Source organism: Schistocerca serialis, unplaced genomic scaffold (assembly GCF_023864345.2).
Source record: "Schistocerca serialis cubense isolate TAMUIC-IGC-003099 unplaced genomic scaffold, iqSchSeri2.2 HiC_scaffold_1368, whole genome shotgun sequence".
NCBI classification, from domain to species: domain Eukaryota; kingdom Metazoa; phylum Arthropoda; class Insecta; order Orthoptera; family Acrididae; genus Schistocerca; species Schistocerca serialis.
This window is the reverse complement of record NW_026047589.1, coordinates 1-27,509: the sequence shown is the minus strand read 5'-3', so window position 1 is coordinate 27,509 and position 27,509 is coordinate 1. Positions and strand designations below refer to the sequence as shown.

The 27,509-nt window shown below is 48.4% G+C and overlaps 36 non-coding genes across 36 annotated transcripts; all 36 read right to left on the bottom strand.

The window, feature by feature from the left end:
* Nucleotides 1-576: 576 nt before the first annotated feature.
* Nucleotides 577-658, bottom strand: Trnas-uga (transfer RNA serine (anticodon UGA)). Its single transcript has one exon. It is a non-coding gene; the product is annotated as a tRNA-Ser (tRNA).
* Nucleotides 659-1,360: 702 nt separating this feature from the next.
* On the bottom strand, nt 1,361-1,442 carry Trnas-cga (transfer RNA serine (anticodon CGA)). Its single transcript has one exon. It is a non-coding gene; the product is annotated as a tRNA-Ser (tRNA).
* Nucleotides 1,443-1,580: 138 nt separating this feature from the next.
* Nucleotides 1,581-1,653, bottom strand: Trnak-uuu (transfer RNA lysine (anticodon UUU)). Its single transcript has one exon. It is a non-coding gene; the product is annotated as a tRNA-Lys (tRNA).
* Nucleotides 1,654-2,192: 539 nt separating this feature from the next.
* Trnaf-gaa (transfer RNA phenylalanine (anticodon GAA)) lies at nt 2,193-2,265 on the bottom strand. The gene has a single exon. It is a non-coding gene; the product is annotated as a tRNA-Phe (tRNA).
* Nucleotides 2,266-2,855: 590 nt separating this feature from the next.
* Nucleotides 2,856-2,937, bottom strand: Trnas-uga (transfer RNA serine (anticodon UGA)). Its single transcript has one exon. It is a non-coding gene; the product is annotated as a tRNA-Ser (tRNA).
* Nucleotides 2,938-9,481: 6,544 nt separating this feature from the next.
* Trnak-uuu (transfer RNA lysine (anticodon UUU)) lies at nt 9,482-9,554 on the bottom strand. The gene has a single exon. It is a non-coding gene; the product is annotated as a tRNA-Lys (tRNA).
* A 539-nt stretch (nt 9,555-10,093) lies between these two features.
* Nucleotides 10,094-10,166, bottom strand: Trnaf-gaa (transfer RNA phenylalanine (anticodon GAA)). The gene has a single exon. It is a non-coding gene; the product is annotated as a tRNA-Phe (tRNA).
* A 590-nt stretch (nt 10,167-10,756) lies between these two features.
* On the bottom strand, nt 10,757-10,838 carry Trnas-uga (transfer RNA serine (anticodon UGA)). The gene has a single exon. It is a non-coding gene; the product is annotated as a tRNA-Ser (tRNA).
* Nucleotides 10,839-11,540: 702 nt separating this feature from the next.
* On the bottom strand, nt 11,541-11,622 carry Trnas-cga (transfer RNA serine (anticodon CGA)). Its single transcript has one exon. It is a non-coding gene; the product is annotated as a tRNA-Ser (tRNA).
* A 138-nt stretch (nt 11,623-11,760) lies between these two features.
* Nucleotides 11,761-11,833, bottom strand: Trnak-uuu (transfer RNA lysine (anticodon UUU)). Its single transcript has one exon. It is a non-coding gene; the product is annotated as a tRNA-Lys (tRNA).
* Nucleotides 11,834-12,372: 539 nt separating this feature from the next.
* On the bottom strand, nt 12,373-12,445 carry Trnaf-gaa (transfer RNA phenylalanine (anticodon GAA)). The gene has a single exon. It is a non-coding gene; the product is annotated as a tRNA-Phe (tRNA).
* A 590-nt stretch (nt 12,446-13,035) lies between these two features.
* Nucleotides 13,036-13,117, bottom strand: Trnas-uga (transfer RNA serine (anticodon UGA)). Its single transcript has one exon. It is a non-coding gene; the product is annotated as a tRNA-Ser (tRNA).
* Nucleotides 13,118-13,819: 702 nt separating this feature from the next.
* Nucleotides 13,820-13,901, bottom strand: Trnas-cga (transfer RNA serine (anticodon CGA)). The gene has a single exon. It is a non-coding gene; the product is annotated as a tRNA-Ser (tRNA).
* Nucleotides 13,902-14,039: 138 nt separating this feature from the next.
* Trnak-uuu (transfer RNA lysine (anticodon UUU)) lies at nt 14,040-14,112 on the bottom strand. The gene has a single exon. It is a non-coding gene; the product is annotated as a tRNA-Lys (tRNA).
* Nucleotides 14,113-14,651: 539 nt separating this feature from the next.
* Trnaf-gaa (transfer RNA phenylalanine (anticodon GAA)) lies at nt 14,652-14,724 on the bottom strand. The gene has a single exon. It is a non-coding gene; the product is annotated as a tRNA-Phe (tRNA).
* Nucleotides 14,725-15,314: 590 nt separating this feature from the next.
* Trnas-uga (transfer RNA serine (anticodon UGA)) lies at nt 15,315-15,396 on the bottom strand. Its single transcript has one exon. It is a non-coding gene; the product is annotated as a tRNA-Ser (tRNA).
* Nucleotides 15,397-16,098: 702 nt separating this feature from the next.
* Trnas-cga (transfer RNA serine (anticodon CGA)) lies at nt 16,099-16,180 on the bottom strand. Its single transcript has one exon. It is a non-coding gene; the product is annotated as a tRNA-Ser (tRNA).
* A 138-nt stretch (nt 16,181-16,318) lies between these two features.
* Trnak-uuu (transfer RNA lysine (anticodon UUU)) lies at nt 16,319-16,391 on the bottom strand. Its single transcript has one exon. It is a non-coding gene; the product is annotated as a tRNA-Lys (tRNA).
* A 539-nt stretch (nt 16,392-16,930) lies between these two features.
* On the bottom strand, nt 16,931-17,003 carry Trnaf-gaa (transfer RNA phenylalanine (anticodon GAA)). Its single transcript has one exon. It is a non-coding gene; the product is annotated as a tRNA-Phe (tRNA).
* A 590-nt stretch (nt 17,004-17,593) lies between these two features.
* Trnas-uga (transfer RNA serine (anticodon UGA)) lies at nt 17,594-17,675 on the bottom strand. Its single transcript has one exon. It is a non-coding gene; the product is annotated as a tRNA-Ser (tRNA).
* Nucleotides 17,676-18,377: 702 nt separating this feature from the next.
* On the bottom strand, nt 18,378-18,459 carry Trnas-cga (transfer RNA serine (anticodon CGA)). Its single transcript has one exon. It is a non-coding gene; the product is annotated as a tRNA-Ser (tRNA).
* A 138-nt stretch (nt 18,460-18,597) lies between these two features.
* On the bottom strand, nt 18,598-18,670 carry Trnak-uuu (transfer RNA lysine (anticodon UUU)). Its single transcript has one exon. It is a non-coding gene; the product is annotated as a tRNA-Lys (tRNA).
* Nucleotides 18,671-19,209: 539 nt separating this feature from the next.
* Nucleotides 19,210-19,282, bottom strand: Trnaf-gaa (transfer RNA phenylalanine (anticodon GAA)). The gene has a single exon. It is a non-coding gene; the product is annotated as a tRNA-Phe (tRNA).
* Nucleotides 19,283-19,872: 590 nt separating this feature from the next.
* On the bottom strand, nt 19,873-19,954 carry Trnas-uga (transfer RNA serine (anticodon UGA)). Its single transcript has one exon. It is a non-coding gene; the product is annotated as a tRNA-Ser (tRNA).
* A 702-nt stretch (nt 19,955-20,656) lies between these two features.
* Trnas-cga (transfer RNA serine (anticodon CGA)) lies at nt 20,657-20,738 on the bottom strand. The gene has a single exon. It is a non-coding gene; the product is annotated as a tRNA-Ser (tRNA).
* A 138-nt stretch (nt 20,739-20,876) lies between these two features.
* On the bottom strand, nt 20,877-20,949 carry Trnak-uuu (transfer RNA lysine (anticodon UUU)). The gene has a single exon. It is a non-coding gene; the product is annotated as a tRNA-Lys (tRNA).
* Nucleotides 20,950-21,488: 539 nt separating this feature from the next.
* On the bottom strand, nt 21,489-21,561 carry Trnaf-gaa (transfer RNA phenylalanine (anticodon GAA)). Its single transcript has one exon. It is a non-coding gene; the product is annotated as a tRNA-Phe (tRNA).
* A 590-nt stretch (nt 21,562-22,151) lies between these two features.
* Trnas-uga (transfer RNA serine (anticodon UGA)) lies at nt 22,152-22,233 on the bottom strand. The gene has a single exon. It is a non-coding gene; the product is annotated as a tRNA-Ser (tRNA).
* A 702-nt stretch (nt 22,234-22,935) lies between these two features.
* Nucleotides 22,936-23,017, bottom strand: Trnas-cga (transfer RNA serine (anticodon CGA)). The gene has a single exon. It is a non-coding gene; the product is annotated as a tRNA-Ser (tRNA).
* A 138-nt stretch (nt 23,018-23,155) lies between these two features.
* Trnak-uuu (transfer RNA lysine (anticodon UUU)) lies at nt 23,156-23,228 on the bottom strand. Its single transcript has one exon. It is a non-coding gene; the product is annotated as a tRNA-Lys (tRNA).
* A 540-nt stretch (nt 23,229-23,768) lies between these two features.
* Nucleotides 23,769-23,841, bottom strand: Trnaf-gaa (transfer RNA phenylalanine (anticodon GAA)). The gene has a single exon. It is a non-coding gene; the product is annotated as a tRNA-Phe (tRNA).
* Nucleotides 23,842-24,433: 592 nt separating this feature from the next.
* Trnas-uga (transfer RNA serine (anticodon UGA)) lies at nt 24,434-24,515 on the bottom strand. Its single transcript has one exon. It is a non-coding gene; the product is annotated as a tRNA-Ser (tRNA).
* Nucleotides 24,516-25,218: 703 nt separating this feature from the next.
* Trnas-cga (transfer RNA serine (anticodon CGA)) lies at nt 25,219-25,300 on the bottom strand. The gene has a single exon. It is a non-coding gene; the product is annotated as a tRNA-Ser (tRNA).
* Nucleotides 25,301-25,438: 138 nt separating this feature from the next.
* Nucleotides 25,439-25,511, bottom strand: Trnak-uuu (transfer RNA lysine (anticodon UUU)). The gene has a single exon. It is a non-coding gene; the product is annotated as a tRNA-Lys (tRNA).
* Nucleotides 25,512-26,051: 540 nt separating this feature from the next.
* Trnaf-gaa (transfer RNA phenylalanine (anticodon GAA)) lies at nt 26,052-26,124 on the bottom strand. The gene has a single exon. It is a non-coding gene; the product is annotated as a tRNA-Phe (tRNA).
* A 592-nt stretch (nt 26,125-26,716) lies between these two features.
* On the bottom strand, nt 26,717-26,798 carry Trnas-uga (transfer RNA serine (anticodon UGA)). The gene has a single exon. It is a non-coding gene; the product is annotated as a tRNA-Ser (tRNA).
* Between the last annotated feature and the right edge of the window lie 711 nt (nt 26,799-27,509).

The window sequence follows — 27,509 nt, the reverse complement described above, 5'->3', positions numbered from 1 at the left end:
GCCATTTGCATGTGTTCGTTAACCTCTGCCTCGTTGCCAATTTCACAGTCACCTTCGTCTGATAAGACACAGGGGCGCTGAAAGGCGAGCAGCCGATGCAGTGAAGTTCCACACACATTTCTTCTTCTTCCGTCATCGTAACAAGCAAACATGTCGACTCGATTCGTGTAATATTGACTTCGCTGACGCTAGAAAACCCGTGCTATATCGATGCCAGGGGCAACTCGTGTGCGGAGAACGAGACACAAGAAGGAGTGAGTCTCTCCACCGTATGAGAGGCAGTATCTAGCAGATACACACGGTAAAACATACGACTTGCGTTAGCTCATAAATTGCTACACGTCATCGTCTGCAAGCTAAAATGGACACATCTGCACTGCCCAGTGAGGCGACACTTGTACTAACACCAGGTGGACGGCTGTGAGACGCGGAGATGAGCTGCGGCTTCTGGGCGCGACTGTAACGCTGCGCCCTGGATCAAATAGCACTGCACATTGCTGGTGACCCACGTGTTTAGTAGTGACGCAACTGCTAGGATGCAGCTGAACGTCCGCCTTTTGAGAGCGAGAAAATTTTCGCAGTCGGCAGGACTCGAACCTACGCTCCCAGAGGGAATCTGATTTCAAGTCAGACGCCTTAACCACTCGGCCACGACTGCCGGTGGCGGAAGCGACTCCCGACAACTGAAACCGCCATCTTTAGAAGCAATCTGATGGCAGAAAACGGCGTGGCCTCACTCTTTTCTGTAGGGTTTCCATTAGCCGTTACGAAAGTGTATTAATTTTCGCCCAGACAGGGACTTGAACCCAGGACCCTTTGGTTGAAAACCTAGCGCTCTACCGACTCAGCTATGCGGGCCCACGCACGAGCATTATCGTACAGCTGCGCGGTGCGCGAGTGATTCGTATGTCGTAATTACTGGCTTATGGCTCCGATGGCGACTTCACCGACTTCCCACTGACGCACCGCTGACGCTAGTTTTCTGTCGTCTTAAAACGATCGACATACCTCCAAGCAGCTGCGAGATCTTAAGAAAAGAAACGCTGCACCACTGCTTTGGCCGCACTCGAGTGATGGAAATTGCGATTCTTAAAAAGAAAATGAAATGTTCGCTCTGTCCATCACTTTCGAGCACATCTGTGAACTCACGATCTCAGCGACGGCTTTCTGCAGTCCCAGCGTCAGTGTCAGTGTGAGGTGAACCGATAGCCACAGTAAGCAGCGGTCGTCGCGAAAACTCAGTATTCTTAAAACGGAAATTTTCGTCTTGTTGAGAATGGCGTCACTGGTTTGCACCCGCATTCGCCCACGCATGTCACATGTGTGCGAAAATGTTTGCTCCTCTGTACGCAAAATCGCACGCAGCCGGTAGGATTCGAACCTACGCTCCCAGAGGGAATCTGATTTCGAGTCAGACGCCTTAACCACTCGGCCACGACTGCCGTTAGCGCGGTGTTCTCCCGACACATGCAACTGCTACCGTTTAAAGCACTGTGGTGTCAGTAAACGGCGTAACTGCATTATTTTCCGTAGCGTTTCCACCGCTACCAGACGAATCGCTACCAAAGTGTTAAAATTTCCGCCTCGACGGGGCCTTGAACCCTGGACCCTTAGGTTAAAAGCCTAATGCTCTACCAACTGAGCTATCCGGGCTCAGACGAGGCTGCAAAACCTCCCACAATGCACAACTATACATTGACTCATGTCCTTTACTGTTGTGCAATCGCTGTATGGGGCCGTTACTAATAAAACGTCGCCTACATGCTGTCTACAAACTTATCACGCTAAGCTCGTAACACACTCTCGAAGACTGCTGGCACACGATGCAACAACAAATTGCACTAGTTGTTACGCCTCATACGTCGGAGCAGAGAATTTACGTGTTTTGTCGACACTCACTGGGCAATTGGAAAATTCACAAGCATTTCGAATGCAATGTTTCCCACGCTTTCGCTCATTTCACGGTTCCGTTGAAGACGTTCTTCACCACCTGACACAGAAAAAGGAATGCAGTCGGTAGGATATTTTTAATTCTTTTGCTTCTAGGGGAGTTAGTTGTCTAGTGAGTTCCTCTTTTGGCATGCACTAGACAACCAGAACAGCTACAGGAGAGAGTCATTTTTGTTGTCAGCGGTAGTTGCATTATCACAAACGCAGAGTAATTCCATTGGCGTCGCATCAAAACGAATACCTGCCGAAACCCGGGATCGAACCAGGGACCTTTAGATCTTCAGTCTAACGCTCTCCCAACTGAGCTATTTCGGCTGACGTCGAAGGTTGCCATTTGCATGTGTTCGTTAACCTCTGCCTCGTTGCCAATTTCACAGTCACCTTCGTCTGATAAGACACAGGGGCGCTGAAAGGCGAGCAGCCGATGCAGTGAAGTTCCACACACATTTCTTCTTCTTCCGTCATCGTAACAAGCAAACATGTCGACTCGATTCGTGTAATATTGACTTCGCTGACGCTAGAAAACCCGTGCTATATCGATGCCAGGGGCAACTCGTGTGCGGAGAACGAGACACAAGAAGGAGTGAGTCTCTCCACCGTATGAGAGGCAGTATCTAGCAGATACACACGGTAAAACATACGACTTGCGTTAGCTCATAAATTGCTACACGTCATCGTCTGCAAGCTAAAATGGACACATCTGCACTGCCCAGTGAGGCGACACTTGTACTAACACCAGGTGGACGGCTGTGAGACGCGGAGATGAGCTGCGGCTTCTGGGCGCGACTGTAACGCTGCGCCCTGGATCAAATAGCACTGCACATTGCTGGTGACCCACGTGTTTAGTAGTGACGCAACTGCTAGGATGCAGCTGAACGTCCGCCTTTTGAGAGCGAGAAAGTTTTCGCAGTCGGCAGGACTCGAACCTACGCTCCCAGAGGGAATCTGATTTCAAGTCAGACGCCTTAACCACTCGGCCACGACTGCCGGTGGCGGAAGCGACTCCCGACAACTGAAACCGCCATCTTTAGAAGCAATCTGATGGCAGAAAACGGCGTGGCCTCACTCTTTTCTGTAGGGTTTCCATTAGCCGTTACGAAAGTGTATTAATTTTCGCCCAGACAGGGACTTGAACCCAGGACCCTTTGGTTGAAAACCTAGCGCTCTACCGACTCAGCTATGCGGGCCCACGCACGAGCATTATCGTACAGCTGCGCGGTGCGCGAGTGATTCGTATGTCGTAATTACTGGCTTATGGCTCCGATGGCGACTTCACCGACTTCCCACTGACGCACCGCTGACGCTAGTTTTCTGTCGTCTTAAAACGATCGACATACCTCCAAGCAGCTGCGAGATCTTAAGAAAAGAAACGCTGCACCACTGCTTTGGCCGCACTCGAGTGATGGAAATTGCGATTCTTAAAAAGAAAATGAAATGTTCGCTCTGTCCATCACTTTCGAGCACATCTGTGAACTCACGATCTCAGCGACGGCTTTCTGCAGTCCCAGCGTCAGTGTCAGTGTGAGGTGAACCGATAGCCACAGTAAGCAGCGGTCGTCGCGAAAACTCAGTATTCTTAAAACGGAAATTTTCGTCTTGTTGAGAATGGCGTCACTGGTTTGCACCCGCATTCGCCCACGCATGTCACATGTGTGCGAAAATGTTTGCTCCTCTGTACGCAAAATCGCACGCAGCCGGTAGGATTCGAACCTACGCTCCCAGAGGGAATCTGATTTCGAGTCAGACGCCTTAACCACTTTTTTTTTTTTTTTTAGTCACACGCCTTAACCACTTTTTTTTTTTTTTTTCTTTTCATTTTACAGACGCCTTAACCACTTTTTTTTTTTTTTTTTTTTTTTTTTTTATAAAGTCAGACGCCTTAACCACTTTTTTTTTTTTTTTTTTTTTTATTTTCTTTACCTCTGGTTTACTAGACCAGCGCTCTGCCACTGTTTTTTTTTTTTCTTAACCACTTTTTTTTTTTTTTGTTTCTTTTACGCCTTAACCACTGTTTTTTTTTTTTTTTTGTTTTTTTAACCACTTTTTTTTTTTTTTTTTTTTTTTTTTTTTTATAGCAGACACTCCACCACTTTTTTTTTTTTTTTTTTTTTTTTTTTTTTTTTTTTTTTTTTTTTTTTTTTTTTTTTTTTTTTTTTTTTGAATATCGTTGTCACTGTGTATCTGAGATCAATTTGAACATGACGGACGCTGAGACTGGAACTCGTCACAATTGTCTGCTCGGTAGAGGCAGATGAGAGGGGCTGCTGCAGCAGCAACAGACTAACCGATCCCTTGTTTTTCAAAAACAATGTCCAACATATTGCCAAAGATTTTTGTCAAGTTGCCCGTTTGTTTTATTCTCCAATAAGCAGTATGCATGTATGCCAAAAATTCAACTAGGTTGTCGCCGTCCCGTCTGGTGATCGTATAATGCACATAATTTGCCAATATCCACATCATTGTAGTATTCTTAGCCATAGGATAGTAGTCCGTATCTGGGTTCGTGATGATAGTGGTCGAGATACTCGCTGGCGAGCTTCTCGATAATAGTGCGAGTTTTTCCCTCACCCATCGCCAGTTGTTTAAGTGTCCGCAGCAGGTGAAACGATGAAGCAAAGTGTCAATTAAACCACACTTAACACATTTATCAGAGGGATGTAAGCCTATTCTGTGTAATTTGACATTAGTGGCGATGGTATCATTCACCACCTGGTACCAAGTTGATGCAACATCCCATGTATGAATCTTAAGACTAATGTTCCTCCATAGGGTCTTCCAGTTACAAGATGGATTTTTTGCCTCAATTGTATTACATTGACGCATCTTAGACCATTTCTGCATGACTTCATTCGTTGTCAAGTGCGAGTTTTGTAAGATGCTTTCGCCTACATAACTTGTTTCAATGAAATATTCTCGTACATGTTTCAGCTGGAAGTTTATGTTGCTGATGTCGACGGGCGGGTGTATGTTTCCAGGGCGAAGGACGTGGAACAGACTTGCAGTTATGTTTGGGTCGTGACTGTATACTAGGCGCGAAGTGCGTTTCAGAAAAAGGGCATTGGCTTTTTTATGGATGTCAGTGAGCCCTAGCCCGCCGTCGGGTCGTGATTTTGTTAGCGTGGCACTGTCGAGTTTAAAAATGTTCCCTTTCCACACGAATCTACTAGCTATTTGCAACATTTTTCTGGCCTGAACTTTAGGTATGGGAAATACTTGTGCCAAGTAGTATGCTTTGGAGAAAATACATATATTGACTATCTTGATCCTTTCTATCAAGTTCGCAGAGCGCCAGTTGTTTTCAACAATGAGACCATGCATACTGTTCGTAACAGCTTTCCAGTTTTTCGCCGCCATTTTAAGAGGACATTTGTCGACGATAATACCTAGTGACTTAGGATTGTCCACTTTTTGGGCCCAGGGTATGGATACATGTTCAAGACCTCTCAAGTTAACCAGTTTGCATTTTCCTTCATTGAGTTTAGCTCCAGACACCTTACTGTATTTGTCGATTTCCGTTTTAATCGTCTTTACGTCGTTTACACAACGAATAACTGCTGTGACGTCATCGGCATAGGCACGCACTGCAAAACAAGCTTTTGATATAGAGAGACCTGGTAATGTGGACTCCAGTTTCCTGAGGAGAGGTTCCAGAGAAAAGGCAAAGAGCAACATCGAGAGAGGACTTCCCTGTGGGACCCCTCTCATAAGTGTAATCGGTATTGTCGACTGGCCGTTAACACACAATCGGGTGGTAATGCCTGTGATGACATTGCGGAGTAAGGTTACTACTGTGTTATCTAATCCAATCCTTTCCATGATCTGGAGGATGTAACGGTGACTCACACGATCAAAAGCCTTAGAAAGGTCGACAAACAGTAGGGCACAGTTGATGTTGGTCGCCGCCGTGATCGAAATTACGTCCCTGATGTCAGCGATTGTGGTCATTACGCTTCTGCCAGGGATGCAAGACTGATGATTCTTAATGACATGCCGGGCTATCAAGATTAATCTACTGTTTATCGCTCTGGCAATAGTCTTATAATCAAAATTTAACAGCATGATAGGCCGGAAGTTATCAATTTGCCTGTGGCCTCTTTGTTTCGGTATGAGCACTGTTCTACCTTCTTTCAACTCGTCCGGTATTCTGTGGCCTCGAAAGACTTCGTTAATAATTTCTGTGAGGGTGGGTCCAACGACATGCCAAAATTTGTGATAGAATTCTTTGGGGAGACCATCTGGACCAGGGGATTTGTTTGCAGGGGAACCGACAATTAAGTCTAAGACATCTGAAATTGCGAAATCGGCAAGAAATTCATTGTTGTCTTCTGCAGTTAAGTTACTGCCCAAAGGCTGAAGGAAATCAGACGTCAGATTTACATCAAGTGGATCTTCTGAGTATAATTCTCTATAATAATGATAAAAACCCTGAACAATGTCCTTTTGGTGCACAAGATGATCACCGGTTGGGGTAACTAGTTCGTCAACGAAGGTCCGCACACGATTGGAACGGTGTTTGATGAGATGGTATAAGGAAGTCATTTCGCTATCACTAACCGATTTGGTCTTAGCTTTAATTTTTAGGCCATCTAATTGCCTGTGCTTAATGCTTAACAGCTTCGCTTTGACTCGTTGGATTTGTGCAGCGTAAACATTGGAGTCATGAGATTTGTCATATAATTCTCTTAAAAGGGCATAATAAAATTCTGTTGTCTTCTTGTTATCCGTCGCTTTCTGATAGCAGTAAGAGATCAGGCATTGTCGCAGTTTTCTTTTAGCTGTGTGTGTCCACCACTCTAGTTTAGTTCTGTGCTTGTTAATGGAGCGGAGACAAAAATTCCATGTTGCACAAATGGCATCTTCGAGCTCCAGGTCTTGAAGATGAGAAGTGTTAAGCATCCACTGCCCTTTGAACCTTTTTGTTGGTTGCTTGTCGAGATTTAAGGTGACAGCATAGGCACAATGGTCAGAAAACGGAGCTGGAATAACTTCAGTATCAAGAACTCGGTTGCTGATATGAGACGATATATAGATCCGGTCAAGTCGACTACTTGAAGTAGGGGTAAAAAAAGTAAATTTAACCAGGGTGGGGTGCAGAATTTCCCACGTATCTTTCAACCGAACCTTGGTGACGAGTTCGCGAAGGTCATGACAGTAATTAAACTGTGGCCTCTGATCCTTCTGATGTACCACGCAGTTAAAATCACCACCTAGAACAATGTTAACGGGGTCCTTTCGAAGCAAATAAATGACTTCATCTTTAAAATAGGCACTTCTCGCTGACTTGTAACTGCTGCCGGAGGGTGCGTACACATTTACAACAGTGACATCAAAGATTTTGCAGCTAATACCGCGACCAGATTCAAGTTTTTCGACCTCTGTGACGGGGATACCATTACGGACTAGCACGGCCGTGCCTGTATGAAGTTCGTGAGCTACGTTTTCAATGGATTGGAAACCAGGAATATCAAAACTTTTGACTGCCACCTCCTGTAGCAGAATGATGTCTGCTTCAGATTCGTAAACGAATTGCCGCAGCATTGCTACTTTAAGGTCGGATTGCAGTTTGTTAATATTTATGGTTAACAGTTTATAGGCTTGAGACATGTCTACATTAGGTTGAACTTAGACTTTGAGGACTGTCAGCGTGTCAGACGAACAACAGCACAGAAAACATTGAAAAAACCATACGGAACAAAAGAGAAAAACAACTTATAGAGGCCTTCCGTCCTAACGCAACGTCACGATGCCGAAACAAGTATCCATTAATCGTTACTACTGTGGGGGTGGATCTCACCGGCACTTGTGGTTTGACGGCCGTCAGGTTCGTCACGTACTACTTCGTACCCGATATTCTTCTGTTTCAAATCTGATTGCCCCTGTTGCGACTGTTGTGATTGCGATGGATTGCGAGAAGCCGAAAGATTAGGCTGTGGTTTGAGTTTGCGCCGTACCGTCGGTTGAGATGCCGATATCGTTGTCGAGTCATCGGCCTTCTGTGTTGCTGTTTCCGTCCGACCGACAGTCGTGACCTGTTGTTTGGCAACAACTTTCTCCTGTTTGTTTCCACCTGTGGCTTGTTGTCGTGGTTTGTTGTGGAGCCGATGTTTACCCGCCACTTCCTCATGTTGGTCGCATTGAGGCGGCTGTTGTACATCGCCGGTGACACTCAAAGTTGTTGACAGTTGCTGCTGGTCGGTAGGATCCTCCGTTTCCACATCCGATTTGTTGGTGGCAGGTGGTACTGCAGGATCGATCTGCATACAATCGGCTTCTACTAAATCTCCGTCGGCTGAAGGACGTGGTTTTCTGATTGTGGGAGAGGTGCGAGATAATTCATCTCCTGAATGATCATCGCTTCGCTCCAGTGGCCGTTTTTTATTCTGTACATCCCTGTCAGGGGGAACAGATTCGAGATTCGTCGGGGCTACGATAGGTGGAAAATCAGTGACACTGCAAGGAAAGTCAGATGAACTTTCCTTAGCGACATCATCTACAGGTTGGACAGGTGTACCGTTTGCCATAACGTCACTGAGTGTCAATTTACGTCGCTGCATGAGGTTCGTTTTTAAGACAAACACACGGCGGGGACAATCCTGCCGAAAATGACCTGACTCATTGCAGACGTGACATGTAGGGATTTGTCCAGTATAAACAATATGAGCCTTGTGACCTTCAACGGAGATATGTGACGGGATATTAGTCTTAACTTCCATTTCAACCGACCTTATTCCATTAAAGCACTGGAGTTTATAATGCGGCGACCAGCGTTCATTAATGATTTCTTTTACATCCCCATATTGAGACAGAGCAACCTTAATTTTTTCGTTTTCTAGTTCAATTGGTAAATTAAGAACTCGAACAGTCCGATATGTAGTATCAGCCCTTTTGATAGAAACCATACTACTAGTGCCGTCCCTATGGATAAACTCGACTTGGTTGCCAAACTTATCGCGAATTTTATCAACCATTAACGGATTAAAGAACTTAACAAACACACAGTAGTTGTCGGAATCAAGCTGGGTAGTATGAACAGAATCCGGGTTAATGCCAATTACCTCTGTGAGCCATTCGTGAACCTCGAGAGCAGACGGTTGAACCCGGCGAGTTTCCTTTTCAAACGAAAAAACCAGGGTGTTCTTCCTGATGGAGGAAGCCATGTCGTGCAGCACCGGTCGGATTACGGTCAAAACCGAAAATCCCTAGAGCGACGAATATCCGAAGACGTAACCAGTACACAAAACTGGTGTAGAACAGATCTCAATTTAAACACAGAACAGAAAGCAGTACACACGACACGATAAGTACTAGCGTAAGCGCTGTTTACACGGAGCGGCGGCAAGTACGTCCGTACGCGACGGCAGCTAGAGCCACACTTAAACTCGGCCACGACTGCCGTTAGCGCGGTGTTCTCCCGACACATGCAACTGCTACCGTTTAAAGCACTGTGGTGTCAGTAAACGGCGTAACTGCATTATTTTCCGTAGCGTTTCCACCGCTACCAGACGAATCGCTACCAAAGTGTTAAAATTTCCGCCTCGACGGGGCCTTGAACCCTGGACCCTTAGGTTAAAAGCCTAATGCTCTACCAACTGAGCTATCCGGGCTCAGACGAGGCTGCAAAACCTCCCACAATGCACAACTATACATTGACTCATGTCCTTTACTGTTGTGCAATCGCTGTATGGGGCCGTTACTAATAAAACGTCGCCTACATGCTGTCTACAAACTTATCACGCTAAGCTCGTAACACACTCTCGAAGACTGCTGGCACACGATGCAACAACAAATTGCACTAGTTGTTACGCCTCATACGTCGGAGCAGAGAATTTACGTGTTTTGTCGACACTCACTGGGCAATTGGAAAATTCACAAGCATTTCGAATGCAATGTTTCCCACGCTTTCGCTCATTTCACGGTTCCGTTGAAGACGTTCTTCACCACCTGACACAGAAAAAGGAATGCAGTCGGTAGGATATTTTTAATTCTTTTGCTTCTAGGGGAGTTAGTTGTCTAGTGAGTTCCTCTTATGGCATGCACTAGACAACCAGAACAGCTACAGGAGAGAGTCATTTTTGTTGTCAGCGGTAGTTGCATTATCACAAACGCAGAGTAATTCCATTGGCGTCGCATCAAAACGAATACCTGCCGAAACCCGGGATCGAACCAGGGACCTTTAGATCTTCAGTCTAACGCTCTCCCAACTGAGCTATTTCGGCTGACGTCGAAGGTTGCCATTTGCATGTGTTCGTTAACCTCTGCCTCGTTGCCAATTTCACAGTCACCTTCGTCTGATAAGACACAGGGGCGCTGAAAGGCGAGCAGCCGATGCAGTGAAGTTCCACACACATTTCTTCTTCTTCCGTCATCGTAACAAGCAAACATGTCGACTCGATTCGTGTAATATTGACTTCGCTGACGCTAGAAAACCCGTGCTATATCGATGCCAGGGGCAACTCGTGTGCGGAGAACGAGACACAAGAAGGAGTGAGTCTCTCCACCGTATGAGAGGCAGTATCTAGCAGATACACACGGTAAAACATACGACTTGCGTTAGCTCATAAATTGCTACACGTCATCGTCTGCAAGCTAAAATGGACACATCTGCACTGCCCAGTGAGGCGACACTTGTACTAACACCAGGTGGACGGCTGTGAGACGCGGAGATGAGCTGCGGCTTCTGGGCGCGACTGTAACGCTGCGCCCTGGATCAAATAGCACTGCACATTGCTGGTGACCCACGTGTTTAGTAGTGACGCAACTGCTAGGATGCAGCTGAACGTCCGCCTTTTGAGAGCGAGAAAATTTTCGCAGTCGGCAGGACTCGAACCTACGCTCCCAGAGGGAATCTGATTTCAAGTCAGACGCCTTAACCACTCGGCCACGACTGCCGGTGGCGGAAGCGACTCCCGACAACTGAAACCGCCATCTTTAGAAGCAATCTGATGGCAGAAAACGGCGTGGCCTCACTCTTTTCTGTAGGGTTTCCATTAGCCGTTACGAAAGTGTATTAATTTTCGCCCAGACAGGGACTTGAACCCAGGACCCTTTGGTTGAAAACCTAGCGCTCTACCGACTCAGCTATGCGGGCCCACGCACGAGCATTATCGTACAGCTGCGCGGTGCGCGAGTGATTCGTATGTCGTAATTACTGGCTTATGGCTCCGATGGCGACTTCACCGACTTCCCACTGACGCACCGCTGACGCTAGTTTTCTGTCGTCTTAAAACGATCGACATACCTCCAAGCAGCTGCGAGATCTTAAGAAAAGAAACGCTGCACCACTGCTTTGGCCGCACTCGAGTGATGGAAATTGCGATTCTTAAAAAGAAAATGAGATGTTCGCTCTGTCCATCACTTTCGAGCACATCTGTGAACTCACGATCTCAGCGACGGCTTTCTGCAGTCCCAGCGTCAGTGTCAGTGTGAGGTGAACCGATAGCCACAGTAAGCAGCGGTCGTCGCGAAAACTCAGTATTCTTAAAACGGAAATTTTCGTCTTGTTGAGAATGGCGTCACTGGTTTGCACCCGCATTCGCCCACGCATGTCACATGTGTGCGAAAATGTTTGCTCCTCTGTACGCTAAATCGCACGCAGCCGGTAGGATTCGAACCTACGCTCCCAGAGGGAATCTGATTTCGAGTCAGACGCCTTAACCACTCGGCCACGACTGCCGTTAGCGCGGTGTTCTCCCGACACATGCAACTGCTACCGTTTAAAGCACTGTGGTGTCAGTAAACGGCGTAACTGCATTATTTTCCGTAGCGTTTCCACCGCTACCAGACGAATCGCTACCAAAGTGTTAAAATTTCCGCCTCGACGGGGCCTTGAACCCTGGACCCTTAGGTTAAAAGCCTAATGCTCTACCAACTGAGCTATCCGGGCTCAGACGAGGCTGCAAAACCTCCCACAATGCACAACTATACATTGACTCATGTCCTTTACTGTTGTGCAATCGCTGTATGGGGCCGTTACTAATAAAACGTCGCCTACATGCTGTCTACAAACTTATCACGCTAAGCTCGTAACACACTCTCGAAGACTGCTGGCACACGATGCAACAACAAATTGCACTAGTTGTTACGCCTCATACGTCGGAGCAGAGAATTTACGTGTTTTGTCGACACTCACTGGGCAATTGGAAAATTCACAAGCATTTCGAATGCAATGTTTCCCACGCTTTCGCTCATTTCACGGTTCCGTTGAAGACGTTCTTCACCACCTGACACAGAAAAAGGAATGCAGTCGGTAGGATATTTTTAATTCTTTTGCTTCTAGGGGAGTTAGTTGTCTAGTGAGTTCCTCTTATGGCATGCACTAGACAACCAGAACAGCTACAGGAGAGAGTCATTTTTGTTGTCAGCGGTAGTTGCATTATCACAAACGCAGAGTAATTCCATTGGCGTCGCATCAAAACGAATACCTGCCGAAACCCGGGATCGAACCAGAGACCTTTAGATCTTCAGTCTAACGCTCTCCCAACTGAGCTATTTCGGCTGACGTCGAAGGTTGCCATTTGCATGTGTTCGTTAACCTCTGCCTCGTTGCCAATTTCACAGTCACCTTCGTCTGATAAGACACAGGGGCGCTGAAAGGCGAGCAGCCGATGCAGTGAAGTTCCACACACATTTCTTCTTCTTCCGTCATCGTAACAAGCAAACATGTCGACTCGATTCGTGTAATATTGACTTCGCTGACGCTAGAAAACCCGTGCTATATCGATGCCAGGGGCAACTCGTGTGCGGAGAACGAGACACAAGAAGGAGTGAGTCTCTCCACCGTATGAGAGGCAGTATCTAGCAGATACACACGGTAAAACATACGACTTGCGTTAGCTCATAAATTGCTACACGTCATCGTCTGCAAGCTAAAATGGACACATCTGCACTGCCCAGTGAGGCGACACTTGTACTAACACCAGGTGGACGGCTGTGAGACGCGGAGATGAGCTGCGGCTTCTGGGCGCGACTGTAACGCTGCGCCCTGGATCAAATAGCACTGCACATTGCTGGTGACCCACGTGTTTAGTAGTGACGCAACTGCTAGGATGCAGCTGAACGTCCGCCTTTTGAGAGCGAGAAAATTTTCGCAGTCGGCAGGACTCGAACCTACGCTCCCAGAGGGAATCTGATTTCAAGTCAGACGCCTTAACCACTCGGCCACGACTGCCGGTGGCGGAAGCGACTCCCGACAACTGAAACCGCCATCTTTAGAAGCAATCTGATGGCAGAAAACGGCGTGGCCTCACTCTTTTCTGTAGGGTTTCCATTAGCCGTTACGAAAGTGTATTAATTTTCGCCCAGACAGGGACTTGAACCCAGGACCCTTTGGTTGAAAACCTAGCGCTCTACCGACTCAGCTATGCGGGCCCACGCACGAGCATTATCGTACAGCTGCGCGGTGCGCGAGTGATTCGTATGTCGTAATTACTGGCTTATGGCTCCGATGGCGACTTCACCGACTTCCCACTGACGCACCGCTGACGCTAGTTTTCTGTCGTCTTAAAACGATCGACATACCTCCAAGCAGCTGCGAGATCTTAAGAAAAGAAACGCTGCACCACTGCTTTGGCCGCACTCGAGTGATGGAAATTGCGATTCTTAAAAAGAAAATGAAATGTTCGCTCTGTCCATCACTTTCGAGCACATCTGTGAACTCACGATCTCAGCGACGGCTTTCTGCAGTCCCAGCGTCAGTGTCAGTGTGAGGTGAACCGATAGCCACAGTAAGCAGCGGTCGTCGCGAAAACTCAGTATTCTTAAAACGGAAATTTTCGTCTTGTTGAGAATGGCGTCACTGGTTTGCACCCGCATTCGCCCACGCATGTCACATGTGTGCGAAAATGTTTGCTCCTCTGTACGCAAAATCGCACGCAGCCGGTAGGATTCGAACCTACGCTCCCAGAGGGAATCTGATTTCGAGTCAGACGCCTTAACCACTCGGCCACGACTGCCGTTAGCGCGGTGTTCTCCCGACACATGCAACTGCTACCGTTTAAAGCACTGTGGTGTCAGTAAACGGCGTAACTGCATTATTTTCCGTAGCGTTTCCACCGCTACCAGACGAATCGCTACCAAAGTGTTAAAATTTCCGCCTCGACGGGGCCTTGAACCCTGGACCCTTAGGTTAAAAGCCTAATGCTCTACCAACTGAGCTATCCGGGCTCAGACGAGGCTGCAAAACCTCCCACAATGCACAACTATACATTGACTCATGTCCTTTACTGTTGTGCAATCGCTGTATGGGGCCGTTACTAATAAAACGTCGCCTACATGCTGTCTACAAACTTATCACGCTAAGCTCGTAACACACTCTCGAAGACTGCTGGCACACGATGCAACAACAAATTGCACTAGTTGTTACGCCTCATACGTCGGAGCAGAGAATTTACGTGTTTTGTCGACACTCACTGGGCAATTGGAAAATTCACAAGCATTTCGAATGCAATGTTTCCCACGCTTTCGCTCATTTCACGGTTCCGTTGAAGACGTTCTTCACCACCTGACACAGAAAAAGGAATGCAGTCGGTAGGATATTTTTAATTCTTTTGCTTCTAGGGGAGTTAGTTGTCTAGTGAGTTCCTCTTATGGCATGCACTAGACAACCAGAACAGCTACAGGAGAGAGTCATTTTTGTTGTCAGCGGTAGTTGCATTATCACAAACGCAGAGTAATTCCATTGGCGTCGCATCAAAACGAATACCTGCCGAAACCCGGGATCGAACCAGGGACCTTTAGATCTTCAGTCTAACGCTCTCCCAACTGAGCTATTTCGGCTGACGTCGAAGGTTGCCATTTGCATGTGTTCGTTAACCTCTGCCTCGTTGCCAATTTCACAGTCACCTTCGTCTGATAAGACACAGGGGCGCTGAAAGGCGAGCAGCCGATGCAGTGAAGTTCCACACACATTTCTTCTTCTTCCGTCATCGTAACAAGCAAACATGTCGACTCGATTCGTGTAATATTGACTTCGCTGACGCTAGAAAACCCGTGCTATATCGATGCCAGGGGCAACTCGTGTGCGGAGAACGAGACACAAGAAGGAGTGAGTCTCTCCACCGTATGAGAGGCAGTATCTAGCAGATACACACGGTAAAACATACGACTTGCGTTAGCTCATAAATTGCTACACGTCATCGTCTGCAAGCTAAAATGGACACATCTGCACTGCCCAGTGAGGCGACACTTGTACTAACACCAGGTGGACGGCTGTGAGACGCGGAGATGAGCTGCGGCTTCTGGGCGCGACTGTAACGCTGCGCCCTGGATCAAATAGCACTGCACATTGCTGGTGACCCACGTGTTTAGTAGTGACGCAACTGCTAGGATGCAGCTGAACGTCCGCCTTTTGAGAGCGAGAAAATTTTCGCAGTCGGCAGGACTCGAACCTACGCTCCCAGAGGGAATCTGATTTCAAGTCAGACGCCTTAACCACTCGGCCACGACTGCCGGTGGCGGAAGCGACTCCCGACAACTGAAACCGCCATCTTTAGAAGCAATCTGATGGCAGAAAACGGCGTGGCCTCACTCTTTTCTGTAGGGTTTCCATTAGCCGTTACGAAAGTGTATTAATTTTCGCCCAGACAGGGACTTGAACCCAGGACCCTTTGGTTGAAAACCTAGCGCTCTACCGACTCAGCTATGCGGGCCCACGCACGAGCATTATCGTACAGCTGCGCGGTGCGCGAGTGATTCGTATGTCGTAATTACTGGCTTATGGCTCCGATGGCGACTTCACCGACTTCCCACTGACGCACCGCTGACGCTAGTTTTCTGTCGTCTTAAAACGATCGACATACCTCCAAGCAGCTGCGAGATCTTAAGAAAAGAAACGCTGCACCACTGCTTTGGCCGCACTCGAGTGATGGAAATTGCGATTCTTAAAAAGAAAATGAGATGTTCGCTCTGTCCATCACTTTCGAGCACATCTGTGAACTCACGATCTCAGCGACGGCTTTCTGCAGTCCCAGCGTCAGTGTCAGTGTGAGGTGAACCGATAGCCACAGTAAGCAGCGGTCGTCGCGAAAACTCAGTATTCTTAAAACGGAAATTTTCGTCTTGTTGAGAATGGCGTCACTGGTTTGCACCCGCATTCGCCCACGCATGTCACATGTGTGCGAAAATGTTTGCTCCTCTGTACGCAAAATCGCACGCAGCCGGTAGGATTCGAACCTACGCTCCCAGAGGGAATCTGATTTCGAGTCAGACGCCTTAACCACTCGGCCACGACTGCCGTTAGCGCGGTGTTCTCCCGACACATGCAACTGCTACCGTTTAAAGCACTGTGGTGTCAGTAAACGGCGTAACTGCATTATTTTCCGTAGCGTTTCCACCGCTACCAGACGAATCGCTACCAAAGTGTTAAAATTTCCGCCTCGACGGGGCCTTGAACCCTGGACCCTTAGGTTAAAAGCCTAATGCTCTACCAACTGAGCTATCCGGGCTCAGACGAGGCTGCAAAACCTCCCACAATGCACAACTATACATTGACTCATGTCCTTTACTGTTGTGCAATCGCTGTATGGGGCCGTTACTAATAAAACGTCGCCTACATGCTGTCTACAAACTTATCACGCTAAGCTCGTAACACACTCTCGAAGACTGCTGGCACACGATGCAACAACAAATTGCACTAGTTGTTACGCCTCATACGTCGGAGCAGAGAATTTACGTGTTTTGTCGACACTCACTGGGCAATTGGAAAATTCACAAGCATTTCGAATGCAATGTTTCCCACGCTTTCGCTCATTTCACGGTTCCGTTGAAGACGTTCTTCACCACCTGACACAGAAAAAGGAATGCAGTCGGTAGGATATTTTTAATTCTTTTGCTTCTAGGGGAGTTAGTTGTCTAGTGAGTTCCTCTTATGGCATGCACTAGACAACCAGAACAGCTACAGGAGAGAGTCATTTTTGTTGTCAGCGGTAGTTGCATTATCACAAACGCAGAGTAATTCCATTGGCGTCGCATCAAAACGAATACCTGCCGAAACCCGGGATCGAACCAGGGACCTTTAGATCTTCAGTCTAACGCTCTCCCAACTGAGCTATTTCGGCTGACGTCGAAGGTTGCCATTTGCATGTGTTCGTTAACCTCTGCCTCGTTGCCAATTTCACAGTCACCTTCGTCTGATAAGACACAGGGGCGCTGAAAGGCGAGCAGCCGATGCAGTGAAGTTCCACACACATTTCTTCTTCTTCCGTCATCGTAACAAGCAAACATGTCGACTCGATTCGTGTAATATTGACTTCGCTGACGCTAGAAAACCCGTGCTATATCGATGCCAGGGGCAACTCGTGTGCGGAGAACGAGACACAAGAAGGAGTGAGTCTCTCCACCGTATGAGAGGCAGTATCTAGCAGATACACACGGTAAAACATACGACTTGCGTTAGCTCATAAATTGCTACACGTCATCGTCTGCAAGCTAAAATGGACACATCTGCACTGCCCAGTGAGGCGACACTTGTACTAACACCAGGTGGACGGCTGTGAGACGCGGAGATGAGCTGCGGCTTCTGGGCGCGACTGTAACGCTGCGCCCTGGATCAAATAGCACTGCACATTGCTGGTGACCCACGTGTTTAGTAGTGACGCAACTGCTAGGATGCAGCTGAACGTCCGCCTTTTGAGAGCGAGAAAATTTTCGCAGTCGGCAGGACTCGAACCTACGCTCCCAGAGGGAATCTGATTTCAAGTCAGACGCCTTAACCACTCGGCCACGACTGCCGGTGGCGGAAGCGACTCCCGACAACTGAAACCGCCATCTTTAGAAGCAATCTGATGGCAGAAAACGGCGTGGCCTCACTCTTTTCTGTAGGGTTTCCATTAGCCGTTACGAAAGTGTATTAATTTTCGCCCAGACAGGGACTTGAACCCAGGACCCTTTGGTTGAAAACCTAGCGCTCTACCGACTCAGCTATGCGGGCCCACGCACGAGCATTATCGTACAGCTGCGCGGTGCGCGAGTGATTCGTATGTCGTAATTACTGGCTTATGGCTCCGATGGCGACTTCACCGACTTCCCACTGACGCACCGCTGACGCTAGTTTTCTGTCGTCTTAAAACGATCGACATACCTCCAAGCAGCTGCGAGATCTTAAGAAAAGAAACGCTGCACCACTGCTTTGGCCGCACTCGAGTGATGGAAATTGCGATTCTTAAAAAGAAAATGAGATGTTCGCTCTGTCCATCACTTTCGAGCACATCTGTGAACTCACGATCTCAGCGACGGCTTTCTGCAGTCCCAGCGTCAGTGTCAGTGTGAGGTGAACCGATAGCCACAGTAAGCAGCGGTCGTCGCGAAAACTCAGTATTCTTAAAACGGAAATTTTCGTCTTGTTGAGAATGGCGTCACTGGTTTGCACCCGCATTCGCCCACGCATGTCACATGTGTGCGAAAATGTTTGCTCCTCTGTACGCAAAATCGCACGCAGCCGGTAGGATTCGAACCTACGCTCCCAGAGGGAATCTGATTTCGAGTCAGACGCCTTAACCACTCGGCCACGACTGCCGTTAGCGCGGTGTTCTCCCGACACATGCAACTGCTACCGTTTAAAGCACTGTGGTGTCAGTAAACGGCGTAACTGCATTATTTTCCGTAGCGTTTCCACCGCTACCAGACGAATCGCTACCAAAGTGTTAAAATTTCCGCCTCGACGGGGCCTTGAACCCTGGACCCTTAGGTTAAAAGCCTAATGCTCTACCAACTGAGCTATCCGGGCTCAGACGAGGCTGCAAAACCTCCCACAATGCACAACTATACATTGACTCATGTCCTTTACTGTTGTGCAATCGCTGTATGGGGCCGTTACTAATAAAACGTCGCCTACATGCTGTCTACAAACTTATCACGCTAAGCTCGTAACACACTCTCGAAGACTGCTGGCACACGATGCAACAACAAATTGCACTAGTTGTTACGCCTCATACGTCGGAGCAGAGAATTTACGTGTTTTGTCGACACTCACTGGGCAATTGGAAAATTCACAAGCATTTCGAATGCAATGTTTCCCACGCTTTCGCTCATTTCACGGTTCCGTTGAAGACGTTCTTCACCACCTGACACAGAAAAAGGAATGCAGTCGGTAGGATATTTTTAATTCTTTTGCTTCTAGGGGAGTTAGTTGTCTAGTGAGTTCCTCTTATGGCATGCACTAGACAACCAGAACAGCTACAGGAGAGAGTCATTTTTGTTGTCAGCGGTAGTTGCATTATCACAAACGCAGAGTAATTCCATTGGCGTCGCATCAAAACGAATACCTGCCGAAACCCGGGATCGAACCAGGGACCTTTAGATCTTCAGTCTAACGCTCTCCCAACTGAGCTATTTCGGCTGACGTCGAAGGTTGCCATTTGCATGTGTTCGTTAACCTCTGCCTCGTTGCCAATTTCACAGTCACCTTCGTCTGATAAGACACAGGGGCGCTGAAAGGCGAGCAGCCGATGCAGTGAAGTTCCACACACATTTCTTCTTCTTCCGTCATCGTAACAAGCAAACATGTCGACTCGATTCGTGTAATATTGACTTCGCTGACGCTAGAAAACCCGTGCTATATCGATGCCAGGGGCAACTCGTGTGCGGAGAACGAGACACAAGAAGGAGTGAGTCTCTCCACCGTATGAGAGGCAGTATCTAGCAGATACACACGGTAAAACATACGACTTGCGTTAGCTCATAAATTGCTACACGTCATCGTCTGCAAGCTAAAATGGACACATCTGCACTGCCCAGTGAGGCGACACTTGTACTAACACCAGGTGGACGGCTGTGAGACGCGGAGATGAGCTGCGGCTTCTGGGCGCGACTGTAACGCTGCGCCCTGGATCAAATAGCACTGCACATTGCTGGTGACCCACGTGTTTAGTAGTGACGCAACTGCTAGGATGCAGCTGAACGTCCGCCTTTTGAGAGCGAGAAAATTTTCGCAGTCGGCAGGACTCGAACCTACGCTCCCAGAGGGAATCTGATTTCAAGTCAGACGCCTTAACCACTCGGCCACGACTGCCGGTGGCGGAAGCGACTCCCGACAACTGAAACCGCCATCTTTAGAAGCAATCTGATGGCAGAAAACGGCGTGGCCTCACTCTTTTCTGTAGGGTTTCCATTAGCCGTTACGAAAGTGTATTAATTTTCGCCCAGACAGGGACTTGAACCCAGGACCCTTTGGTTGAAAACCTAGCGCTCTACCGACTCAGCTATGCGGGCCCACGCACGAGCATTATCGTACAGCTGCGCGGTGCGCGAGTGATTCGTATGTCGTAATTACTGGCTTATGGCTCCGATGGCGACTTCACCGACTTCCCACTGACGCACCGCTGACGCTAGTTTTCTGTCGTCTTAAAACGATCGACATACCTCCAAGCAGCTGCGAGATCTTAAGAAAAGAAACGCTGCACCACTGCTTTGGCCGCACTCGAGTGATGGAAATTGCGATTCTTAAAAAGAAAATGAGATGTTCGCTCTGTCCATCACTTTCGAGCACATCTGTGAACTCACGATCTCAGCGACGGCTTTCTGCAGTCCCAGCGTCAGTGTCAGTGTGAGGTGAACCGATAGCCACAGTAAGCAGCGGTCGTCGCGAAAACTCAGTATTCTTAAAACGGAAATTTTCGTCTTGTTGAGAATGGCGTCACTGGTTTGCACCCGCATTCGCCCACGCATGTCACATGTGTGCGAAAATGTTTGCTCCTCTGTACGCAAAATCGCACGCAGCCGGTAGGATTCGAACCTACGCTCCCAGAGGGAATCTGATTTCGAGTCAGACGCCTTAACCACTCGGCCACGACTGCCGTTAGCGCGGTGTTCTCCCGACACATGCAACTGCTACCGTTTAAAGCACTGTGGTGTCAGTAAACGGCGTAACTGCATTATTTTCCGTAGCGTTTCCACCGCTACCAGACGAATCGCTACCAAAGTGTTAAAATTTCCGCCTCGACGGGGCCTTGAACCCTGGACCCTTAGGTTAAAAGCCTAATGCTCTACCAACTGAGCTATCCGGGCTCAGACGAGGCTGCAAAACCTCCCACAATGCACAACTATACATTGACTCATGTCCTTTACTGTTGTGCAATCGCTGTATGGGGCCGTTACTAATAAAACGTCGCCTACATGCTGTCTACAAACTTATCACGCTAAGCTCGTAACACACTCTCGAAGACTGCTGGCACACGATGCAACAACAAATTGCACTAGTTGTTACGCCTCATACGTCGGAGCAGAGAATTTACGTGTTTTGTCGACACTCACTGGGCAATTGGAAAATTCACAAGCATTTCGAATGCAATGTTTCCCACGCTTTCGCTCATTTCACGGTTCCGTTGAAGACGTTCTTCACCACCTGACACAGAAAAAGGAATGCAGTCGGTAGGATATTTTTAATTCTTTTGCTTCTAGGGGAGTTAGTTGTCTAGTGAGTTCCTCTTATGGCATGCACTAGACAACCAGAACAGCTACAGGAGAGAGTCATTTTTGTTGTCAGCGGTAGTTGCATTATCACAAACGCAGAGTAATTCCATTGGCGTCGCATCAAAACGAATACCTGCCGAAACCCGGGATCGAACCAGGGACCTTTAGATCTTCAGTCTAACGCTCTCCCAACTGAGCTATTTCGGCTGACGTCGAAGGTTGCCATTTGCATGTGTTCGTTAACCTCTGCCTCGTTGCCAATTTCACAGTCACCTTCGTCTGATAAGACACAGGGGCGCTGAAAGGCGAGCAGCCGATGCAGTGAAGTTCCACACACATTTCTTCTTCTTCCGTCATCGTAACAAGCAAACATGTCGACTCGATTCGTGTAATATTGACTTCGCTGACGCTAGAAAACCCGTGCTATATCGATGCCAGGGGCAACTCGTGTGCGGAGAACGAGACACAAGAAGGAGTGAGTCTCTCCACCGTATGAGAGGCAGTATCTAGCAGATACACACGGTAAAACATACGACTTGCGTTAGCTCATAAATTGCTACACGTCATCGTCTGCAAGCTAAAATGGACACATCTGCACTGCCCAGTGAGGCGACACTTGTACTAACACCAGGTGGACGGCTGTGAGACGCGGAGATGAGCTGCGGCTTCTGGGCGCGACTGTAACGCTGCGCCCTGGATCAAATAGCACTGCACATTGCTGGTGACCCACGTGTTTAGTAGTGACGCAACTGCTAGGATGCAGCTGAACGTCCGCCTTTTGAGAGCGAGAAAATTTTCGCAGTCGGCAGGACTCGAACCTACGCTCCCAGAGGGAATCTGATTTCAAGTCAGACGCCTTAACCACTCGGCCACGACTGCCGGTGGCGGAAGCGACTCCCGACAACTGAAACCGCCATCTTTAGAAGCAATCTGATGGCAGAAAACGGCGTGGCCTCACTCTTTTCTGTAGGGTTTCCATTAGCCGTTACGAAAGTGTATTAATTTTCGCCCAGACAGGGACTTGAACCCAGGACCCTTTGGTTGAAAACCTAGCGCTCTACCGACTCAGCTATGCGGGCCCACGCACGAGCATTATCGTACAGCTGCGCGGTGCGCGAGTGATTCGTATGTCGTAATTACTGGCTTATGGCTCCGATGGCGACTTCACCGACTTCCCACTGACGCACCGCTGACGCTAGTTTTCTGTCGTCTTAAAACGATCGACATACCTCCAAGCAGCTGCGAGATCTTAAGAAAAGAAACGCTGCACCACTGCTTTGGCCGCACTCGAGTGATGGAAATTGCGATTCTTAAAAAGAAAATGAAATGTTCGCTCTGTCCATCACTTTCGAGCACATCTGTGAACTCACGATCTCAGCGACGGCTTTCTGCAGTCCCAGCGTCAGTGTCAGTGTGAGGTGAACCGATAGCCACAGTAAGCAGCGGTCGTCGCGAAAACTCAGTATTCTTAAAACGGAAATTTTCGTCTTGTTGAGAATGGCGTCACTGGTTTGCACCCGCATTCGCCCACGCATGTCACATGTGTGCGAAAATGTTTGCTCCTCTGTACGCAAAATCGCACGCAGCCGGTAGGATTCGAACCTACGCTCCCAGAGGGAATCTGATTTCGAGTCAGACGCCTTAACCACTCGGCCACGACTGCCGTTAGCGCGGTGTTCTCCCGACACATGCAACTGCTACCGTTTAAAGCACTGTGGTGTCAGTAAACGGCGTAACTGCATTATTTTCCGTAGCGTTTCCACCGCTACCAGACGAATCGCTACCAAAGTGTTAAAATTTCCGCCTCGACGGGGCCTTGAACCCTGGACCCTTAGGTTAAAAGCCTAATGCTCTACCAACTGAGCTATCCGGGCTCAGACGAGGCTGCAAAACCTCCCACAATGCACAACTATACATTGACTCATGTCCTTTACTGTTGTGCAATCGCTGTATGGGGGCCGTTACTAATAAAACGTCGCCTACATGCTGTCTACAAACTTATCACGCTAAGCTCGTAACACACTCTCGAAGACTGCTGGCACACGATGCAACAACAAATTGCACTAGTTGTTACGCCTCATACGTCGGAGCAGAGAATTTACGTGTTTTGTCGACACTCACTGGGCAATTGGAAAATTCACAAGCATTTCGAATGCAATGTTTCCCACGCTTTCGCTCATTTCACGGTTCCGTTGAAGACGTTCTTCACCACCTGACACAGAAAAAGGAATGCAGTCGGTAGGATATTTTTAATTCTTTTGCTTCTAGGGGAGTTAGTTGTCTAGTGAGTTCCTCTTATGGCATGCACTAGACAACCAGAACAGCTACAGGAGAGAGTCATTTTTGTTGTCAGCGGTAGTTGCATTATCACAAACGCAGAGTAATTCCATTGGCGTCGCATCAAAACGAATACCTGCCGAAACCCGGGATCGAACCAGGGACCTTTAGATCTTCAGTCTAACGCTCTCCCAACTGAGCTATTTCGGCTGACGTCGAAGGTTGCCATTTGCATGTGTTCGTTAACCTCTGCCTCGTTGCCAATTTCACAGTCCACCTTCGTCTGATAAGGACACAGGGGCGCTGAAAGGCGAGCAGCCGATGCAGTGAAGTTCCACACACATTTCTTCTTCTTCCGTCATCGTAACAAGCAAACATGTCGACTCGATTCGTGTAATATTGACTTCGCTGACGCTAGAAAACCCGTGCTATATCGATGCCAGGGGCAACTCGTGTGCGGAGAACGAGACACAAGAAGGAGTGAGTCTCTCCACCGTATGAGAGGCAGTATCTAGCAGATACACACGGTAAAACATACGACTTGCGTTAGCTCATAAATTGCTACACGTCATCGTCTGCAAGCTAAAATGGACACATCTGCACTGCCCAGTGAGGCGACACTTGTACTAACACCAGGTGGACGGCTGTGAGACGCGGAGATGAGCTGCGGCTTCTGGGCGCGACTGTAACGCTGCGCCCTGGATCAAATAGCACTGCACATTGCTGGTGACCCACGTGTTTAGTAGTGACGCAACTGCTAGGATGCAGCTGAACGTCCGCCTTTTGAGAGCGAGAAAATTTTCGCAGTCGGCAGGACTCGAACCTACGCTCCCAGAGGGAATCTGATTTCAAGTCAGACGCCTTAACCACTCGGCCACGACTGCCGGTGGCGGAAGCGACTCCCGACAACTGAAACCGCCATCTTTAGAAGCAATCTGATGGCAGAAAACGGCGTGGCCTCACTCTTTTCTGTAGGGTTTCCATTAGCCGTTACGAAAGTGTATTAATTTTCGCCCAGACAGGGACTTGAACCCAGGACCCTTTGGTTGAAAACCTAGCGCTCTACCGACTCAGCTATGCGGGCCCACGCACGAGCATTATCGTACAGCTGCGCGGTGCGCGAGTGATTCGTATGTCGTAATTACTGGCTTATGCTCCGATGGCGACTTCACCGACTTCCCACTGACGCACCGAGCTGACGCTAGTTTTCTGTCGTCTTAAAACGATCGACATACCTCCAAGCAGCTGCGAGATCTTAAGAAAAGAAACGCTGCACCACTGCTTTGGCCGCACTCGAGTGATGGAAATTGCGATTCTTAAAAAGAAAATGAAATGTTCGCTCTGTCCATCACTTTCGAGCACATCTGTGAACTCACGATCTCAGCGACGGCTTTCTGCAGTCCCAGCGTCAGTGTCAGTGTGAGGTGAACCGATAGCCACAGTAAGCAGCGGTCGTCGCGAAAACTCAGTATTCTTAAAACGGAAATTTTCGTCTTGTTGAGAATGGCGTCACTGGTTTGCACCCGCATTCGCCCACGCATGTCACATGTGTGCGAAAATGTTTGCTCCTCTGTACGCAAAATCGCACGCAGCCGGTAGGATTCGAACCTACGCTCCCAGAGGGAATCTGATTTCGAGTCAGACGCCTTAACCACTCGGCCACGACTGCCGTTAGCGCGGTGTTCTCCCGACACATGCAACTGCTACCGTTTAAAGCACTGTGGTGTCAGTAAACGGCGTAACTGCATTATTTTCCGTAGCGTTTCCACCGCTACCAGACGAATCGCTACCAAAGTGTTAAAATTTCCGCCTCGACGGGGCCTTGAACCCTGGACCCTTAGGTTAAAAGCCTAATGCTCTACCAACTGAGCTATCCGGGCTCAGACGAGGCTGCAAAACCTCCCACAATGCACAACTATACATTGACTCATGTCCTTTACTGTTGTGCAATCGCTGTATGGGGCCGTTACTAATAAAACGTCGCCTACATGCTGTCTACAAACTTATCACGCTAAGCTCGTAACACACTCTCGAAGACTGCTGGCACACGATGCAACAACAAATTGCACTAGTTGTTACGCCTCATACGTCGGAGCAGAGAATTTACGTGTTTTGTCGACACTCACTGGGCAATTGGAAAATTCACAAGCATTTCGGAATGCAATGTTTCCCACGCTTTCGCTCATTTCACGGTTCCGTTGAAGACGTTCTTCACCACCTGACACAGAAAAAAGGAATGCAGTCGGTAGGATATTTTTAATTCTTTTGCTTCTAGGGGAGTTAGTTGTCTAGTGAGTTCCTCTATGGCATGCACTAGACAACCAGAACAGCTACAGGAGAGAGTCATTTTTGTTGTCAGCGGTAGTTGCATTATCACAAACGCAGAGTAATTCCATTGGCGTCGCATCAAAACGAATACCTGCCGAAACCCGGGATCGAACCAGGGACCTTTAGATCTTCAGTCTAACGCTCTCCCAACTGAGCTATTTCGGCTGACGTCGAAGGTTGCCATTTGCATGTGTTCGTTAACCTCTGCCTCGTTGCCAATTTCACAGTCACCTTCGTCTGATAAGACACAGGGGCGCTGAAAGGCGAGCAGCCGATGCAGTGAAGTTCCACACACATTTCTTCTTCTTCCGTCATCGTAACAAGCAAACATGTCGACTCGATTCGTGTAATATTGACTTCGCTGACGCTAGAAAACCCGTGCTATATCGATGCCAGGGGCAACTCGTGTGCGGAGAACGAGACACAAGAAGGAGTGAGTCTCTCCACCGTATGAGAGGCAGTATCTAGCAGATACACACGGTAAAACATACGACTTGCGTTAGCTCATAAATTGCTACACGGTCATCGTCCTGCAAGCTAAAATGGACACATCTGCACTGCCCAGTGAGGCGACACTTGTACTAACACCAGGTGGACGGCTGTGAGACGCGGAGATGAGCTGCGGCTTCTGGGCGCGACTGTAACGCTGCGCCCTGGATCAAATAGCACTGCACATTGCTGGTGACCCACGTGTTTAGTAGTGACGCAACTGCTAGGATGCAGCTGAACGTCCGCCTTTTGAGAGCGAGAAAATTTTCGCAGTCGGCAGGACTCGAACCTACGCTCCCAGAGGGAATCTGATTTCAAGTCAGACGCCTTAACCACTCGGCCACGACTGCCGGTGGCGGAAGCGACTCCCGACAACTGAAACCGCCATCTTTAGAAGCAATCTGATGGCAGAAAACGGCGTGGCCTCACTCTTTTCTGTAGGGTTTCCATTAGCCGTTACGAAAGTGTATTAATTTTCGCCCAGACAGGGGACTTGAACCCAGGACCCTTTGGTTGAAAACCTAGCGCTCTACCGACTCAGCTATGCGGGCCCACGCACGAGCATTATCGTACAGCTGCGCGGTGCGCGAGTGATTCGTATGTCGTAATTACTGGCTTATGGCTCCGATGGCGACTTCACCGACTTCCCACTGACGCACCGCTGACGCTAGTTTTCTGTCGTCTTAAAACGATCGACATACCTCCAAGCAGCTGCGAGATCTTAAGAAAAGAAACGCTGCACCACTGCTTTGGCCGCACTCGAGTGATGGAAATTGCGATTCTTAAAAAGAAAATGAAATGTTCGCTCTGTCCATCACTTTCGAGCACATCTGTGAACTCACGATCTCAGCGACGGCTTTCTGCAGTCCCAGCGTCAGTGTCAGTGTGAGGTGAACCGATAGCCACAGTAAGCAGCGGTCGTCGCGAAAACTCAGTATTCTTAAAACGGAAATTTTCGTCTTGTTGAGAATGGCGTCACTGGTTTGCACCCGCATTCGCCCACGCATGTCACATGTGTGCGAAAATGTTTGCTCCTCTGTACGCAAAATCGCACGCAGCCG